Raw genomic sequence first — 19,416 nt, 5'->3', positions numbered from 1 at the left:
TGTGGGTTCAGACCACAGTTGTGACCGTGGTACAAACGGACGCTGCTGTGCCCCCCTCCCCACCCCACCCCACAGTCACACTGCATACACAGCCAGCCGGCGGGCAGGCGAACAGCTGCTGCTGTTTCAGCCAGCCGTACTCTCAGATGTATTTAGAGATGAAACGTCGCGCATTCAGCCATGCAGGCTGCACGATCACTATGTGTCAAAGAATCAATTTGGAAAACAGAGGCAGCACCGGTTTCTTAAAAGATTTGGGGGGTGGGAGGGGGGGTGTGCAGCAATATACCTTCAGTCTCCTACATGATGGGGGGAGTGGGGTAAATTTAAATGCAGCAGTAGAATGGGTTATGCAAATAAGCGGTGCGTGTTCCCTTTAAACCTGCGCGGGTTGTGGGGGGGGGCACAGACCTGCAGAGGGGTCTGCAGGGAGGAAATGCGGCTGCGAACCTCACGCAGATTTTCACTCACATTTATTTCAATTATCTGCTATTATGGCGCTAAAATTTGGGCCGCTTAATATGGCCGCTAAATGCATTAGCACACCAGATAAGTGTGCATGGAAATCCCAATGAATGTGCCCCACCACTAAATCATCAAGAATCTTATTCATTTCAGCTTAACTAGATTCTGCCAAGGACATGAACAAACCGCAGGAAATGGCATAAATATGTATGTTACAAGCCTGTAAGCCATCCAGAGAATTACAGACTAGAGTTTCGTATAATTCTTTCATAAAGAAATTGAGGTTCCCCTTATGGAAACAGGAGCCATCTAAGCAGCAGCCCATCTTCCTGAGCACTGAGTCAGCGCCTGTCCTAGTTAGCCTGGTCAAACTGTCAAATAGCAGATACCACCACTGTGAACCCCACAAATGTAGGAGGCTCTTCTGCTCTTATCGCTGAACAGTAAAATAATCATAAATACAAAGAATACTCATGGGGCACATGGGGTCTGACTATATGTAGGCCTCCTTAAGGATAATGATGGTGATCATTAGAATTATTATTGAATGAATGAATGAATTAATGAATGAATAATCAGTAGCACAGCACACCCTTTAATCCGCAGTGCCTGTCACTAGTCTGCAAATGGTTGATGTCAGCTAACCAAGTCACCAAATCCAAATAAAGTACCATTTGATGCATACAGGTGGGGCCCTTATGGGAAAAAGCCTACACAGCTTTTACTAACTCCCCCTTTTGCCACCATGATACAGACTGGTAGCATCACCCAACAAGCTGGAAAGTAAACTGTAGGCTGTGGACGTAGGCTGAGACCTGTGGGCTGTGGACTGTAGGATGTTGACTGTGGGCTGCGGACTGCAGAATGTGGACTGTCGGATGTTGACTGCAGGATGTGGATTGTAGGATGTTGACTGTGGGCTGCGGATTGTCGGATGTGGACTGTAGGATGTGAACTGTAGGATGTGAACTGTCAGATTTGAACTGTAGGGTATGGACTGTAGGATGTGAACTGCAGGGTGTGGACTGTAGGATGTGAACTGCAGGGTGTGGACTGTAGGATGTGAACTACAAGGTATGGACTATAGGACATGGACTGCTGATGTGGACTATAGGATGTGGAGTGCAACCCTGCCAGTTTGTTCAATGCTGAAATACCTTAGCAGCACATTTTCAGTGCATGGATGTCTTGATATTTAAGCTATATGATTTGATGCTTCCAGGGCTAAAAAATAATTTAGCAAATAATTGGCTAAAAAATTAAACACCAAGTAGTGCCAAGAAAATTTCGCGTGGAATGTCCCACAAGGAAGTTTTCATCAGCCAGTTGGCCTCTGTGACCGTATTTCATCTGGCGAAAGATGGCTGAGGTGTCAGGAAGGGCGATGTTAGCGAGTGAGCTGTTAGGAAAGGCCCCACATCCGACCCGGCACACGCTGCATCCTCTCGGGGGTCCTTGTACCCACAGACACCCCTCAGCAAGGAGCATGTGACCGTAAACACCCTGCACTGCGCCGTGAAGGTCCATTTCACAGGACATCGGGGCCTTTATCCCAAATGTCATCCTGATAATAGAATTAAGTTCGGTTCAGAATGCAGGGGCCTTAACTGGAGCCTTATGCAAGTCTTCTATTAAAATTCACCCTAATCTTTTATGTCATTATATACCTTCTGTTGTACCGTAATGTGAGCGGCGTTAAGCTTCTCAATGGGTCATTTTCCAAGGCGATTAATTCAGTTTTATTGTTAAAATAACCTTTTACTCTTTATCCATGAAAAGAGACGTGGAGCGGGAGATTCTAGACTCGTCCTAAATGCTTCAGAAAGTTCTGACAGTCTACATCTGCTTTAACCTTAATGGCTTGAGGGGCGGACGTGTCTGTAATGTCATTCCGGGAATTCTTGCTAAGGCTGTCAGGGAGCAGAAATGGGCCGCATCCTCCAGCAAGGCTTTACAAATATGCTTGTTTATCATTTTTCACATGAAGTCAATGTGTTTCCTCTCAGTGGTAAAATTCACAGCGTAAGTGTATTACAGCAGAACAACAAACCTTCTAAATGTAGGAATAAGAAAATCACGCCCGTTTCCGTGTTTGAAACAAGCATGAAAAACTCTGGCAGCCAGTACACATTCACACGTCTCAACATACACACTCTTGTAAAGTCCTATACGAAGAATTCAAAAGGTGACAACAGTCAGCAAGACCTGATCATGAGTATGACAACAACATTTTATATAAATGAGTATATTATACTATAAATTAGCAAAAAATGGAAATGATAAATATACCAATTGAATATTTTACTGGAGAATTTAGCAAATCATTGTCTAAAAAATAATACTTTTAAACTCTTGTAAGTGTAAAATACATGATTTATATGAACTTACACATTACTTCCTTGAAGTGTTTGGCATAAGCTATTAAATTGATCTAAATAGTAATAAATGGGATTCATGTAAACACTAATTAGCACAATGAGAATGTCTTGGGCAGGGACATGGAAACTGAGCCATATCAGTGAGCAATATGTTTGTTTAGGAAATGGGTACCAGGCAGTGACATGAGTAGCCATGACAGGATAAAGCTTTTGTCTGCTGAGGGGACAAGAATGGAAAACAAAGATGGGCAAGAACTGAAAAACTCAATGGGTAGTATTCTACTACCATTTTTGGCTCGCACGGGGACTTCAGCCTGAGTTACCAGCAAAGGAACTGAGGATTATTTACATCCTATGGGGACTAACTGAATAAATGCCGATAATCACAGTCTCCCCCCGGAGGCGAATGGGCAGCACTGCACCCCTCTCCCACACGGCATTTTCTGTTTACGTCAGCTAATTAAAGCCTACCATCCACACACCCCTGCTGGAAATGCAAAACCAACCCCTGCAAATTAATTAGTCTTAAAACAAAGAGATTAAAAGACACGTTTGGAAGCACACAGCCGCTCACAGATACTGCAGGACATGAAAGGAGCCTCTGAGGATGGGAAGGCCAAGCACGGACACTCACACCCTCTACGCGCCATTAGCACACCAGTCAGCTGTACGTTTGTTTTTGTCAGTCTGTTTTGTTGGGGGCAATGATGCTAATGAGACCTCCTTTTCCGAACCCCTCCCCCCCCACCCCACTACCACCACCATCTGCACCTCCACATCCACTCTCCAGCTTCTATACACAGCTGCCCCCATTTCAACTCCCCCCCCACCCCCACTATGCATCACCAACAAGCCCCCTACTTGCACCAACTAGGGAAATGAGAGATTCACACAGTGGTATCAGCAGTTTCTGACAGCTTCCTGGGACAAACTTCAAGAAGCGATGCCAGGGAAGGAGATGTACAGGGAAACTTCACGTAAGCCTCCTCAGAAGCAAGGCCATATATAAATTATTAACATTGCTGTCCCACTGTATTCCCTTATTTAAATATTTAAACACAGGCCCCGCCAACCATCACCACAAAAAAGGAACATTTTAAATACAACCTAGAAGGTAGAAAAGTCAGACTCATCTCCCATCTCTGCCAAAGTCTTCAGGACCAACATGAACAAAAATGCGAGGTGCGTAAACAACAGCAGGCGAGACTGTGTTCGAGAGCGGCGCCTGCGATGTCTAACCCAAATTCGAAGGTGAGCCTCCTGGGATGGTCAGCTTGCAGATTTAGCAGCACGCTGAGTTGACGTATGCCGCCTCATGGGGGCGCCGAGCACACCTCCCCGCCACACCTCGGGTAGCCACACCTCGGGTAGCTGTGCGGAGCCTACATGAGCATTGCCACACGGGACGGAACCTCAGTCTCCAGCTTCAGAGGTAATGAGGTTAACTCTGAGACCTACACGAAAGTATAGCGCAAATTAAATGGAGCTCCGAGAAGCCAAGAGAGGTTTGTGAGGAACGACGATAAGGGTTTGGCTAGGGAAGGGGAACAGCCACTACCATACACAGAACACGGCTCAGCTTCAATAAGATAAATGACAGGAATTTATAGAAAAGGGCTAATGACGTCTGTATCATGTTTTGGGATTTAAATGGGGTCAGATGTTTAATGTGCCATTTCCTGGGAAGAATCTAATTTGTTCCTGGCCTACTATGAGTTACACCAGTTCCTGGCACATTTCTGTCATTCCTGATCCTCTCTTAGAGTGTTTTCACTAACATCACAGCTCTCTGCAGTCAGGGTTAATTCACAGCTGCCCTACTGTTCGTTGGCTCACGTCTTGCACGGGTTTCCGGTCATCGGGACGCACGCATGGATGCTCCTCCTGAAGGCCACGGGACGTCCTGTTCCCTCTCAGATGGGGCGGGCTTGACTGCACGGTAACATACAGCTCTACAGAGAGTCCATAAATTACCCCTGGTGTCAGTGTGTTGCTTGGGAACAGGGCACAGAGAGGCACAAACACGTTTCAAGGTAGAACAACCTATCCCCAGTCATTGATCTATTTTGTAATTATGCTTAAAGATGTTCCATAAAGGACCATCATACCAGTTTCCAATCAGGTCTGGTCCAGTTCATGAGTCCCTCAAGTGTACCGCATTATGGGAAGATTACAAGCGCCATGAGCGTTGGACTTGATTAATAGAGATGCTAATGGGGGTGGACGGGGTCACAGAGACCACCTCCCAACACATCAGCATCCACTGGTCTAGCAGCAGTAGCAACAGTGCCCAGGTAATAAGAGCCGGAATGGACACCCTGTGCCTGGGCATTATAAAGAAGTAGTATTCAAGTAACTGCTCCCAGATGACCATAAGGGGTGGCTGGCACAGGAGTCCCAGTAACAAACTCCTGAGCAATCACTCCATCATCCCATCACAGTGCAGGAGCAGATGAATAATTCATACCCTCACTGCACATGAGATCTCCTGGACCACCACACTAGATCAGCACACAACAAAACACCAAGCTCTCAATTGCAATTTTGCCAACACTAAGCAGAATGCACTGTTCTTCAGTGTGGCTGGACGAAGGCTCACTTAAACACCATGCAAATAAATAAATAAATACATCTGAAGGTTTGCTGCAGAAATCTCACAGTCTTTCAGGTTTTCCACCCAAGCTCCGAATGGTGGGAATACTGTGTCAGAGACGATGACGGGCCAGACTATCTGCTTCATGAGACAGGTGTCATGGCGGGTGCGTAACTGTGTGCCGTTTACATGTTTGATCAAACCGGATACTTAACATACCATGACAGAACGGTTCTAACGTTTGTGTAATGGACGTGTGAAAACTGGCAGCACCCCCTGCTGCGCATGTTGAAACTAACAGTCACCATATCGCAGACTCCGTTCCCCTTGTAGCTTCAGAATGCAAACTACACACTAATATATTTGCTTGTGTAACGTTAACAGTAATAATTAACTGTAATTTCTCAAAAATTAACCCTCAATGGTTCCTTGGGGTGCGTTCTGCACCCCCTGCCCATTTCTATGGCTACTACCATGTTGTTATTAAAATTACAGCAGTTATCCTCTAGGACATTGTAAGTGCACCAGTTTTACATACGGTCATGCAGAAAATGATAGAAAAAGTGTTGACGTCAATTATCGCTGGCATACTTTCTTCGGGGGTGCAAAATGCACCCCAAAAAAAACTTAATTTATGACAGATGTCTGTGGAGATTCTCAGTTATCCAGGTCATGGTTATCCTAAAAAAGGGTTATGCAATAGCAACTGGACTTTGTTTTTCATAGAAGAAGTGTTGCACTCCATCCAGAGTGCTTTCTCAATTCTGACTGACTGGTTGGCATAGCAGGTTGATGAACCCTGTGGAATCCTCAAGTTGTTAGCACTAGATGGTCACCTGTGGGTTGTTGTTGTTCCCCCTGGCTTTCATGTGTTTCACTGATACCACCTGAGGCTGAGCGTGAACGACTGTGGAAGCGTCTGGGCAAAGTTGAAAGAACTGCATTGTAGGTAGGTGATAGACGTCTTAGGCCACCTCCTCTGTTCAACGACGGTCGTTCATTTGAAGCAGTTGTCCTCCCGGTCCACCTACAATGCAGTTCTTTCAACTTTGCCAAGACGCTTCCAAAGTCGTTCACGCTCGGCCTCAGGTGGTATCAGTGAAACACATGAAAGCAAGGAGGAACAACAACAACCCACAGGTGACCATCTAGTGCTAACAACTTGAGGATTCCACAGGGTTCATCAACCTGCTATGCCAGTCAGTCAGAATTGAGAAAGCACTCTGGATGGAGTGCAAAACGTCTTCTATGAAAAACAAAGTCCAGTTGCTATTACATAACCCTTTTTAGGGTTAATTTATGACATTGATATGATCGACAAATTCAGTTAATTAGTGATAATTGCTACTATAATTTTTTATGTTATTATATTCTAGAACATTTTCGGATATTAAAAAAAGTCAGCCATTTTGTTTTGTTTACATTTCAACTGTTAGAAAAGATATAACACCATGGCTAGGTATTCCACAGCTGAAGCTCTTCGACACATTCTGCAAGAGGATACAGTCGGAATGTGCATTATATGACCAGTCCCCTCTGCTGCCCCACCCCCATCCCCCCCCACTGCCGCAACCACTTTAACTGCACTATCTCACTGCATAAGCTGTGCAAGCATCATGCAGTTAACTAATAAATGTATCTTAACTTTAGTTAATTGAATTTGAGCTTGGTACCATTGAATTAAATATGCCAATGGATAGGGGTGCAACTTGAACCCCAAGGACCTGGAACGTAACTTTCTGACAAGGACCCATTGAGGGTTAAGTATGTATATATTTTAAGGTAATTTAAGTATCTGGCTCTTATTTTACCTTTTTAAAACCTACACTAAATTATTATTGTGAAGAAGTTAATCAAACAAACACCACCACCACCACCAACAACAACAACAAGAACAATAATAATAATAATGAGATTCACTGATCTGATATTCGGATCGGTATCGGCGCCGATCCAGACCTATTTGCCGGTGATCTGTCGATATATGCTGCCTTGTCGAAAAATACTACCGTAGTGCTAATAGATAGCCCTAACCCTAACTCTTACCCTAAACCTAACCCTAACCCTAACCCCCCCAAAACCCCTAAAACCCTTACCTTAACCCTAACCCCTAAAACCTAACCCTAATCCCAAGACGGTGGAACTGCACATGCGCAGAAAGGCTAGATAGCACGTCTCGATAGGTAGTATTTTATGACAGAACACCGGATTGGGTATCGGCCATACATGACGTCCAGTACTTAATATTTCATTTTTGGCATTCTCTAAAGAGATGAAAAATCTCCTGTTTCGTGTTAAATCTGTTTATACTATCAATAGCACGACAACTCTTTCTCATTTAAGATGCGTTTTTTGCGGCATTCAAGCTGAACGCTAACGCCACCACTGAGTTTTTTTGCTACTCGGTGGGTGTGAAAGCAGTGATTTCCCCCTCCTGTGACGTCATGTGCATACCCTTTACAGTACGAAGAGTGTAATAACATTGGATAAGAGGGTGACAAATCTGGCAGTGTTTTACGTTTTTAACAGCAACTATAGTAGCACGGCGATTTGCAATCTTTGTACAAACAAAGTTTTGAGAGGTGGGAGTAGTGTTTAGTGGAAAATCCACCTAAACAAAACGCACGAAATTGTGCGACAGGACATGAGTAATATGAAAAAAAAGAACAGTGGATGATTTGGGAGTCGCTAATTTGGGCTGTTGCGCATTCGCTACAGCTTGTGATACATTAGGGGCTGCGATTGCAGTGAAGTGTACTGTAAGTGACGCTGTTACCAGTGGGAGAAACATTGTGGGGCATTTTAAGCATTCGCCTCTTGCGTATACTTGCTTGGAAGACATTCAAATGTAGCTGCAAAAGCCTCAAAAACGCTTAAACAAAATGTACAAATGAGGTGGAACAGTGCGTTACAGTATGTATGTTAACAGTAGCCTAATTAAACCATTTTTTTGGCATACATTTTTTTTTCATTTGTATCTGCTAGTTTAAAAATGTTAATAATATATAAATTATAAATATACATTACATATTTATTATATGAAAATATTAAAGTAAAAAGAGCTCCTGTATCGGAATACGAAAGCGAGGAGAAGGGCAGCACTCACCAGTACACAGAGCTAGGGTGTAGGGTCACTAAAATCCAATTTGTTGTTGATGTCCAGCAGGTTTCTAATCCCATACAGGAACCTGGTAGATGAAAAGTAAAATTGTTTCAGGGACTTTTTTCACAAGTGCAAGCTGTAGAAACACAAACCAGTCCACTGAAAACTAGCACACTGACATCCACTTTGTGGTACTCTAACCTACTGATACGCTAACGAACTGATACACCAGCATACTGGTAGCCAAAGATAGTCACATCACTGGCACTCTGATATTGCAGCACCCTGATACAGATAAAAATGCTGAATGACCGAGACCTACAGCAATGCAGTAACTATTTGATCTCACCTTCCTCTATTTTGTACAGAATGTGAATATAGAGATATATACATTATAAATCAATTTTATAAATTACTTTTTTTTGGACAAGAAGCACCAAAAGTTGAGTTGTCATCACAGTTTATGCTGGAAGTTATTGGGGAGAAAAGTCTTTTTGTTTCTGCAGACACCTAGCATTTGCAAATCTCAGAGGGGTTCTCAGTCTTATATACGGGATTGAATTAAACAAATAATCTAGTTAAGCAATTTGTTTATCCAGCAGGAAATCCTCACTTTGCATATTTTGTTGAATTGAAATACACAGTGGATTGCTATGAATAATCAAGGTGAAATGCAGTGTGAAAGACATCCACATGCCACTTGGGGCACCAGTCTGATTCTGCCCAGCTCTTCTTGGTGAGATTTCCGATTGTGCTTTGAAACACTGATATCTCCATCCCAACCTTTTTTTTTCCATATACTAGAAGGTTCTAATGATAATTCATACTAAGAGGTAGGGACTGACCCCAGCTGAAAGATGATTGACTCCTCTAGCAGCCACCCAGACCACCCCCCGCCCCATCATTCAACGATACAAAACTCATTGGCCTCTGATAAGGTTGGCCCCCCTATGAATTATGCTGCCCAACTTAAAAGTTCCAGAAGCACCACAGAATTAAACCTAAAATTATGAGGCAACGTGTCCATGATGTCTGTAGTCAGCAACTGAGTCATTTACGGAATTTTGATAAAAGCCTCATTAAACCTAAAAACTCAGAACAGTGGAAATTTGCCGACTGCCTATATGTTTCTGACTGATGTAATTCGGCTAAAGAAGCTACATTCCTGTATCAAGAAAGAGCCAGCGCTCAAAAAGATGAACACATTTCAGGTAAAAGATTAATATATCAACAACCTTGAGTTCAACCTCTCGGTATCAGAGGAGTTTATGAAAACGGAACCAAAGGTCTTTGTATAAATTAACTTAAAAGTGCATTCACATGAAACCCAAAAGAACCCCATAAACCTGTGAAAAAGGGAAAAAATATAAATCACTTCCCTGGGGTCACAAAGCATAATAGACACTGTATGAGTCGCACAGACGAAGACTCATTTAAACCCCTGAGCTTGTGATTGATATGGTGACACTTTCATGGAGCCCGTTTTTGGACTCTGCCAGCAAGGACTGGATGCAGATGCTCCTTATATTCATGACTGACGCTGAGAGCCCCATCAAAACGGGAACGCTAACGGAACAAAGCTATCGTCCAATGGCACGGCTTCCAGCGACGGCCTCGCTTTGCCGCCGCAGCCTGGAGCTCTGCGTCACATTTCCATAGCTTATTTACGAGCGACTGGAGGGCCTCTCTTTTTGTAATTAATCTCATGAGGATGCAGTTGAGTAGAACATTCTTATTTATGCATCACATTTCAACTTAATAACTCATAAATCATTTATTTTCCATTGTCATGCATCCTCCCCCTGCTTTTTCTTTGGGCTTTGTGTAACTTAATGTGTATTACATGGCACAGGATCCCAACTACCTGCATCATCAGAATCGCCCAAAAAGTGGATGGACTTCAGACAACTTGATTGCTTCAGAGTATATTTAGGCCCTGCTTGCTCAACAGCAGCAAAAAAAGAAATAATACCAAGCTCCTTTTTTTTCCCTCCCCATCTTGTTTCCTGTTAATTAGACTATCACAATACCATGTCACCGTAGTGTGGTATGCTAATTAGCTTGTTGTTTATGAAATTACACTGGTGGGCTGCTCTCTGTCTCATGAGCTAACACGGAGAGAGATGAATATATTTGATTAATAATAAAATCTTGAAGTAGTTTTTTCATCCTTGGGGTATGGGGTATGTTTGTCATCAATTAAAAAACAGTTCTTTTAGCTTTGAATTACTCACCATTTATATGTAATTGATATATACATCCATCTAACTTCCAACCACCACAAACAAGACATGGGACATCCTGAACTAGATACAACTCTGCTGCTCTATAGAGCTCAACGTATATTGGCTTTTTGGTTCTTTTGCACTATATGGAAAATGAAAATGTGATTTAAACTCCAAGCAGCCTAACACCCCCCCCCCTCCCCCCCCAAAATGAAACCTTCTGGTAACCCTACTCGCTCTTTACCCCAGATCACCTGTCCCCTCCGGATAGGGAGGCTAATACATTAATAGCTTTTCCGTGGGCAGATGCCTACTGCACCCCTACAGTAACTGGATTACTGCCCCCACCCCAACCTTTGATTCCAGTCAGTTCAGCACAACAACAATATATCATATAAATTAGGATTTTGAACTTTTACCCTACAGTTTGCGTAGCCCCCTTAATCTGTGCTGCTTTGACCATGAGGGGCATTGCAGGACAAAGGGTATGTGTATATAAGAGGAAGAGGTCAATAAAATCCTCTTATGTATTTGTAATCCTGTTCCTACTATAAGTGAGCACAAGGATGCAGGGATGTACAGTATGTTTGAGTGCGACAGTCTTTTTCTTTGTTGTCTTAGTAGTTTTTTTTTTTGTTGTTGGTTTGGGAGGTGGGTGGAATAAGGTTTAAGAGTCCGAAGGGGTGCTGTTAAAATCATCAATACTACTGAGGTCATAAACAATGATTATTTCAGATGCTAAATCATTAAATCCCATTTTTAAAGCCTTGGATTCTGCTGGTACTCTACAGTTCCTCAAATGCTGAGGGAAGTAATCGAGTCCTTGATGTGGGGGTTAGAGGCTTGTGGCCTACATTTCAGTAATGTTTTGATTAATAATCCCGATAAGGCACAGAACTAATTAAAGCAGAGCGGCGCCGGCCCTTTGCATTTCAGAACTGCATGGCTGCATTCTGTTACACTAGCGGGACTGCCACCATTTCCTAACATATTTCCTTACATCCTGCATACTAAAAATTAGGGTCAAATGTCAGCTTGTGGCTTTGAACTGTCTGACAGTAATCTGACATTTCAGAAACAGCCTCCCCCCCCCCGCGTCCCCCCCCCATGGCTTGTAAGGTTTACACGCTGTTGCCTTTGTGGCTGCCCCTGCTGTGGGCTGGCATATTAAACTGAATCCGCACTCTGAACATGGCTGGAGTTTTGTTCTGTTTTCAGAGTCACATGAAAATTTGATGGTGTACATGCACGCAGCTCTGCCGGGACCTGATAAAAACATGGACCTTGTTTGTTTCCGAAAGGGTAAATCGTGCAGGAAACTGGGAAATCCATAGTTAGTCTTCAAAACAGCGGCCAAAACCAAATGAGCGACATGGCAACCATGACGTCTCTGCCGGCGCATGGAAACACGGAGCTCTCTGGTCTGCTATTCAAAGGCGGCCAACTGCTGTTTTTTTGAAGCATCTCGTAATGCCTGATGCTATTGTAGCTCCTAATACATGTTCTGCTTGTTTGGTTAGAATTGATAGGTAACAATGGTGTGTAAAGGAGCACAGTAAAGATTACTGCCTCACTGGGATTGTGAGATTGTTTTATAGATTTATTTTTTACTCTGGAAAGGTATAAAATAGTGCAACATTATGATTAAAGCTCTCCAGGATTTTGCATAGTGGCCAAATGGAACTGAATAGAGCATAAGCAAGTAAATGGAGTCTGTGAGCCGTGTACATAAATATTTTGCATTTGGCACTCATTTGAGGCATTTCATGGGGGGGGGGCATCCAACATAATATAGGATGCGCATGATCACTTCATACTACCATTGCCAAATGTCACAAAATCACTTCCTGTTTAGATTCACCTCCGTGCGAGTCGTGTATTCTGTGGGCTGGGCATTATGACCCGATAAAGAACAGCAGAGCGTGGAGAGTAGCAAGGCAGAGACAGGGCAGGTTGTTATTCGGAGGAACAAGCTGAGATGTGAAAGGACAATAGCGGGGCTGTTTGTCAAACGCTGGCCCATTGCGGGTCTCGTTACGATTTAACGGCGCATCAGGAAGCATTGTGACCATCCTGGCGGAATCAAGACTCCATAGACAGTGTCCAATCATAGGCTGTTTAAATGCCAACTTGCCTTGCAGAACCAAAATGCGACTTTTAATGCAGTAATCGCATGCATTTAGGGCGAGCAGGAGCAGGGTGGATGGTTGATGGGGTGTCATCAGTTTCTATGCTTGATGCGTATCTGTCCCAGTGCAGCAAAAGAGAAGCAGTCACACACATACAAGAACACACAGATATATAGATGCGTAATGACTCCCCTCCAGAAAAAAAGAATGCAATTATTTAGAGAGTGATGGACCATCTCATGGACACAGCTGAGGAACACAGACATGATATATACTCAGACATGAAGAATTTACTGAACAAGAAAAACACTCATGAGGTTTAGCACCAGTAGTATCAAACTTCAAAACATCCGGAAGCCATTCTCCGATTCTTATTTCCCCTGTTATTCGGTACTCGATCTCTACTCATCCGTTCTTCATTAGTTCTCCTCTCATGCTAGGGCAGGCACGTGGCACAGGGGGTAAAGCGGGGGCCTACAATCAGAGTACTCTGATTGCCGAGGACAAACAGGTGAGAGCAGGGTCTGAGCTGTACACTGTGACCTTTTCATGAATTTCCCTTTGCAAAAGCGAAGGGGTCAGCTGGGACCCAAATGGAAGCTGGCACGGAAAAAGGGAGATATTACTGAGGCACCTTTAAGAATGAATGCATCAAGCCAACCTGAGAGATGCTCTGAAAAAGCCCATCGAAGACATGGCAGCCTAGGATATGTCTGGCTATTCAGAATAGGGACATCAACATTTCTGTCATAATTTGATGTGCTGGGCTTTGGGTGTGGATAATCTGTACTAATTTTTTAATAAGCGTGCTTGCATGTACAGGAAAATAACTTGCGCTTCTGCACTTCAATGAAGATGCTGTATTCACTTTGATAAAATTAATTTCAGCTCAATAAAAGATTCTTCTCTTCAGCTGAACTTGAGGCGATGGCAGCAAGAGGCAGATTTCAATGTGCGACTTGCCTTCAGATGAACTTCTGGGCACGCACACATATGGGCCACTAATGTGGTTCCCTCCCTGGAAGCAGCTCATGCATGTCTGAAGTGCCTTACAAAAGCAAGAGTGTCGTCAGTTCTTGCCGGGTTCTGAGGATTCTGTGAAAAGGGACAGCTCTCCCAGAGGAAGTGGACAGGACTGTGGGGAATGTCGCTTTGAGGCGTGAAGTTGTCAAGTTAAATTGGAGCTGCAAGGGCCAACAAGCTCCTTAAAATTTAGTTCACTTTTTTTTTTCTTTTCAAAAAAGCAAAACATTGCACATTGATTGGACCTCTGGCAAAGAGCAGCACAACACAAGCGTGCTGCGGAACTGCCTCCCTCTCCCGGCCCACGATGCCTTGTCTGCATGGCGTCTATGATTGCAAAACACAGCCAAATAAAATAATGGCAAGAAAATTGCAGTCAGCAGAGACCGCTCCAGGTCCCAGCGCCAAAAGCCTCAGTTGATATCCTCCCTGCGGTGCCTAGAGACCAACCTGAAAGCAACAACTTGCAGGAGGTGTCCCTAACATCCAAACACAAGCACAGACACAAATCAAACTCCAGCAGAAAGCCACAGTGACGGAGGACAAACAACATGCTCACTCCAGACAAGTGTGTTTGGCTTTTTTTCCCGATGTCCCCCCTACCCCTCATTCGAGCCACCACCCGGCATGATATTTCAGGCTTATATGGCAAGCTTAAGGGTTTATGATTTACTTTAAGAGCTCTTCAGCTTCTCTCTGCTACCTTTAGCTGTGAAAAGATAGATTTAAGAGGTTGAGAAACCCGCAGTGATGCCACAAAGTCCAAACATTCACATACAAAATAGAGCCGTACAAAGTAACACCCAAACAGATGCATATACACACATATGGCTCTTCATATATTTCATACACATTGCTGTATTAATCCTTGTAATGTGACACAGGTGGCTATTCCCATTCTGACTGCCTCATTTTCTTTCAAATGCTCCAGCCTGAGGTCCCTACAGCTTGAGGCGCTGTCCTGATTTTCCCTTCTGAGTCAATCAAGAGTCTGGAGTCGCCTGCATAGCCCTTTGGCTGTCAGTCTTTATCGTAACCACAGAGGTACAAGCATGGCTGGGCACCCTGCAAAAATCCAAGTTTGGCTGCTTCCCAGTTTCCCCGTCCATGCAGAAACTCCTCCCTTTGAATCTAATGGTGGCGACTTTCGCCCATAATTTCTATTGTCCAGCCTCTTTCAAATGTATTTGTGGTGCAGGCATCCCTATTCAATTTTGTATATTTAATGCTTACACATTTGTGCCATATTTGGGACTTTTACATTGTCCATCTACTTTCTGAAGTGCATACTTATATTTAAACAGTGCAGTAACATACTGAATACCGTACACTTTCTTCAAGTTGTATGACTACGCATGTGACAAATAAAGATCTTGAATCTTGAATCTTGAAGTGTGTAGTTGCGTTTATCTGGTTAACACACAATGCTGCAACAAAGTGCTGGATATCAGATGGTGCAATAGTACATGTTGATTTACACACAGTGCAATAACATGCAATAACATGTTTTCAAAGGCTATATTCTTTATGTTTATATAGATTGCATAAGAGTACATGTTCTCTACATTTACATTCTTTAAGTTCAAATATATTATGAGGTTACTTGAGAATATAGACCATAAAACCAGAAGGTGGGTTTGGTTTCTTAAGCGTCCTACTGAACATTCTGATAGACCTGTTATAATGTGCAAAATCTCATTCCATGGCTGTGAGTGCAAAAGTTTCAATCTGTGATCAGTTTTGCATCTTACATCAGTTGGATTGCTGGGTGTCAACTATTCTTTTAGGTCAGACCTGATGTTATTTGGCATTTATCCCAATTCAATTAAACTTGAACAAATACACAGATAAAAATAAACAAATAAAGAATGATACAGTACATACCAAGTTCATCCTCTAGGGCAGGCTAAAGAAGAACATAAAAACGCAAATACCCGTTGTATTAATCTTACAATATTATGCATATATCAAAAACACTTTGATAATTCCAATGCTTAGCTTGGATAGATGATGTCTTTCATGAGATTCAAAGACTGGAGGAATTTTGAAAAACTGGATTTCAGTGACAGGTTCATCCTTTGGGAATGACCAATGTTTTGATTGAAACTGCTGTGTGATTGACTGTGGCCTTCACCGTTTGGGTCATTTGAAGTGCACTTCAAGCAGAGCCACCCACCCCATCACAGAGGCTGCTATATATGGGAATGGCTTCCCACCTAGCCCCTACCAGATTTCCCTAAGGAAGGGCACCCGAGGTTCGGAGAATCTCTGTTGCGAGTTTGAGGACATGACGGGTCGGCTACGGCACGAGCCGTCGGATCCCGCAGTGATGCATCTCTTTACCTGAGGAGCTCAAAAGAAGGGACTGGGACAGGCTGGTCAGCCATAAAGCATAGAAGGCTGAGTCATGGGACCCATGGAGATGATTAAGCTCCCAGGGCAAACCATATGATGGTGAAACCCTCATACATCTGAAATAAAAAAAAAAAAGTCACTGGAACACTTTCACCAATTTGTCACTTTAAATTTACAGTTGTACCAATAAGACTAAAGTGGACCAGAGAGCAGATTCAGTAAATACTGTAGCATCCAAATGCTGATGGACCCGGAGATGGTTCTGGAGGAAGACAGGCAAGACTGTAGTAAAAAACATCATGCACTTCCGTTACGTGAAAAGGAGACTGATGCATGGACTAGAGCTTCTACACCCATGTGAGGCTTCATCTCTTGCAGCCATATATGTTTATTAATTAGACCTTAAGGTCTATACACTATTGGACCCCCCCCCCCCCCCCCCCAACCCTCGTGGGTCTAAGAGGGGGCAAAATATCTCTGGAGGGGTGGCTAAAGAATGCCAATAGTTACTTTACCGGCAACCACCCAGACATTAAAACACGGCCAAGCCAACCGGGACACTTCTGGAAATAAATTGCACTGGATCAATTCAAAATGTCACCTTCACAGGCTGTTTGATTAAAAGTAAAGTGCTGAATGCTCTTAATCCTCCTGGATAGGGGCAGTAAGTCTGAGAACTGACAATGCTGACCGGGCAGGGGGTGGCGAACCACTGCTGTCGTGTGGGGTCCACATCCTGCATAGGAGGCATGCTTACAGCTCGCATCATGGCAAGTGTTGATGATGTGGCTCAGTGGCTGGAGTGTATCTCAAGCAGAGACGCTCAGCTCACAATAAACACGAGGATGTGAACAGGTTCAGTGCTTGGATGGAAATACACGGCGCGTGCTGGATCATCCAGCAAGGTCCCTGACCTCTGAGTGCCAGCGACAGACTGGCCCATAGATAGCAGCAGTCCGTCGCGTCGCTGGGCTTGGGTAAGAGCCAGGCCCCAATGTGATTGAATAGAGAAGTTTGATGTCTATGTGTGTGTGTGTGTGTGTGTGTGTGTGTGCGTGCGTATGTGTCCACGTGGCATGGCGCGGCACAGAGGCGACCCCTGTCTCTCCACCTCCGTTACGGTTGGCAGGATTCTCCGAGGCTGCGGCATATGCTGAAGACAAGCCCTCGCATCCAGGTGGTTCATCCACACATTACATCAACTCCAGCAGCCCAAACGTCCTTGATCTCTCTCTGAAGGACAGGGAGATCCATTCATGTCTCTTTTTTTCCCTTTCCCTCTCTTTTTGGAGGCAGATTACCGCGCATCCACACTCAGAGTGATATAGCCCAAGAAGCAGGCCGCACCCCAAGCCTGGGGTAACTGTGGAATGAGCATGTGGCCACACTGCGGATCCGTGTGACACAAGATCAATCAGACATGACCTAACATCAGGTTTAACACCTCCTGCGAGTAGGTATGCTAGAAGACCTTTTAATCTTATTTCGGAGAGCATTGCAGAGGTTTAGCATTTCAATCTTAGAGAACAGTAATGTGTGTAGAGCTTTTAGGATCCATAGGTTTTGTCCCCCATGTACATGTAACACCTCTATGCACTTACATTCATTCCATGGGCTTATTTCAGCTTAATATATAACCAAAGATAGAGATGGAACATATTCTTTATGTGAACAATAATATGTGTTGAATAGCATCATCTTTTTTTAAAAAAAGATTAGCTAAATAACACCTCATGACATTCATATATGCGTAACCATAGTATTTTGACTGCTGAGCTGTTATGGTGTCCGACCAGAGTATTCAGTATTCATGCACATTCTACAGAACGATATCAAAAATGTAATCTGCTTTAGGGGCCTGTGTCTGCATCTACGAATGATTCAGGGAACAGCCGATGAAACTAGCACTGCTGAATCACAGGTGTCTGTTGTCTCATGCTGTATATATCATTTAAGATCATCAGATGGTGTTGTGGTGCTTTAAGACTTGCTTCTAGATCCAGGAACCCTGCCACAGTACCCATAAGCAAAGTACTCAACCTAAAACATAAACTGCTAAAATATTCAGCTATACAAATGGGCAAAACTGCATTCACTGTGAAGCAAACCATCAACTTTGAAAATATACCTTTGTAGTAAGTAGTATGGCACTGAAAGTGGGTGTAGTGTTAGCCTGACAGCTTTTAAAAAGTACATAAAAATATAAAGTACATAAAAATATAAAGGTTAGAGTAGATATAGATATATAGATATAATTAGAACAAATGTTTTCTTTCCCCCCCCCAACCCTGACCAGAATAAGTGATTATTAAATGGGTGAATAATTTATGTGACAATGTACCTCTTATGCTATAATCAGCCATCTTGTGGGCTCACCGCCCACATGCTGAAAGGCGGGGGTCAGCTGTACTGTCATTTAGATGCCAAGTCTGAGCCTGAAGGACCCAGATACGTCCTCTAAATGGCTGATGGAACACAGAATCACAGATTTATGTTCTCATAGTTTGTCACTCTGTGGTTGCAGTTTACAGATAAAAATCCACACGTGCCAAAAATTTAAACAGAAAAAAAAATACTACTGCTATAATTTGGGACACACCGCTAGTCATAGAGAGGATCTGACTCACAGCATGACTAAGTCACACTGTCATTTCCTATTAAATAAGTATATTTTTGGTCATTGTCACTGTCATTTTATTTAGAGAGATCAAAGAAACAAGGATACGGGAAGAGGAAGAGGGAAAAGGGGGGAGGAGGGGTAGAGTGGGAAGAAAAACTTGAGCATTAACGAGGGCATAGTTTTCCGAGATGTGGTCAGTGTGAAGATCCCAGAGCGGTGTTCATGGTGGAGAGGCAGACGGCACGGCGGGGGCAGTCAGTGACAGAGCAGAGGCCTGCTCTGGCCAAGGAGGCCTGCCACTTTGCCAAAACGAATTTAATCTTGCGTCATAAATTTCATTAGTTCCTTCCGTTGGCGGGAAAGCCAGTCCGGGAGACAGCTGTGATAAATCAGGCGGCTTTCGCGGGTGTGACAACGTGAGCGGAGTGCGTGTGGGACAGCGGCAGGGCCGCCGTGCCACCCTGCGGTTTAATAACACATGGCTGGTCCGTGGCACTCCGCAAATCAGCCACCACCTCCACTCCT

The 19,416-nt window shown here is 43.7% G+C and overlaps 1 protein-coding gene across 1 annotated transcript in view; it reads right to left on the bottom strand.

Moving 5' to 3' along the window:
- The window catches only part of lrrc4ca (leucine rich repeat containing 4C, genome duplicate a), a 243,597-nt gene that overhangs the window by 116,256 nt on the left and 107,925 nt on the right, over window positions 1-19,416 (bottom strand). The window contains exon 8 of the mRNA XM_072698227.1: window positions 8,543-8,624. The gene's annotated coding sequence lies outside the window, so the exon portion shown is untranslated. The remainder of the gene's footprint in view (window positions 1-8,542; window positions 8,625-19,416) is intronic.

This window comes from Paramormyrops kingsleyae, chromosome 13 (assembly GCF_048594095.1).
Source record: "Paramormyrops kingsleyae isolate MSU_618 chromosome 13, PKINGS_0.4, whole genome shotgun sequence".
Classification (NCBI taxonomy): Eukaryota; Metazoa; Chordata; class Actinopteri; order Osteoglossiformes; family Mormyridae; genus Paramormyrops; species Paramormyrops kingsleyae.
Note: the sequence above shows the minus strand (reverse complement) of the source record. Positions and strands in the feature narration are given on the sequence as shown.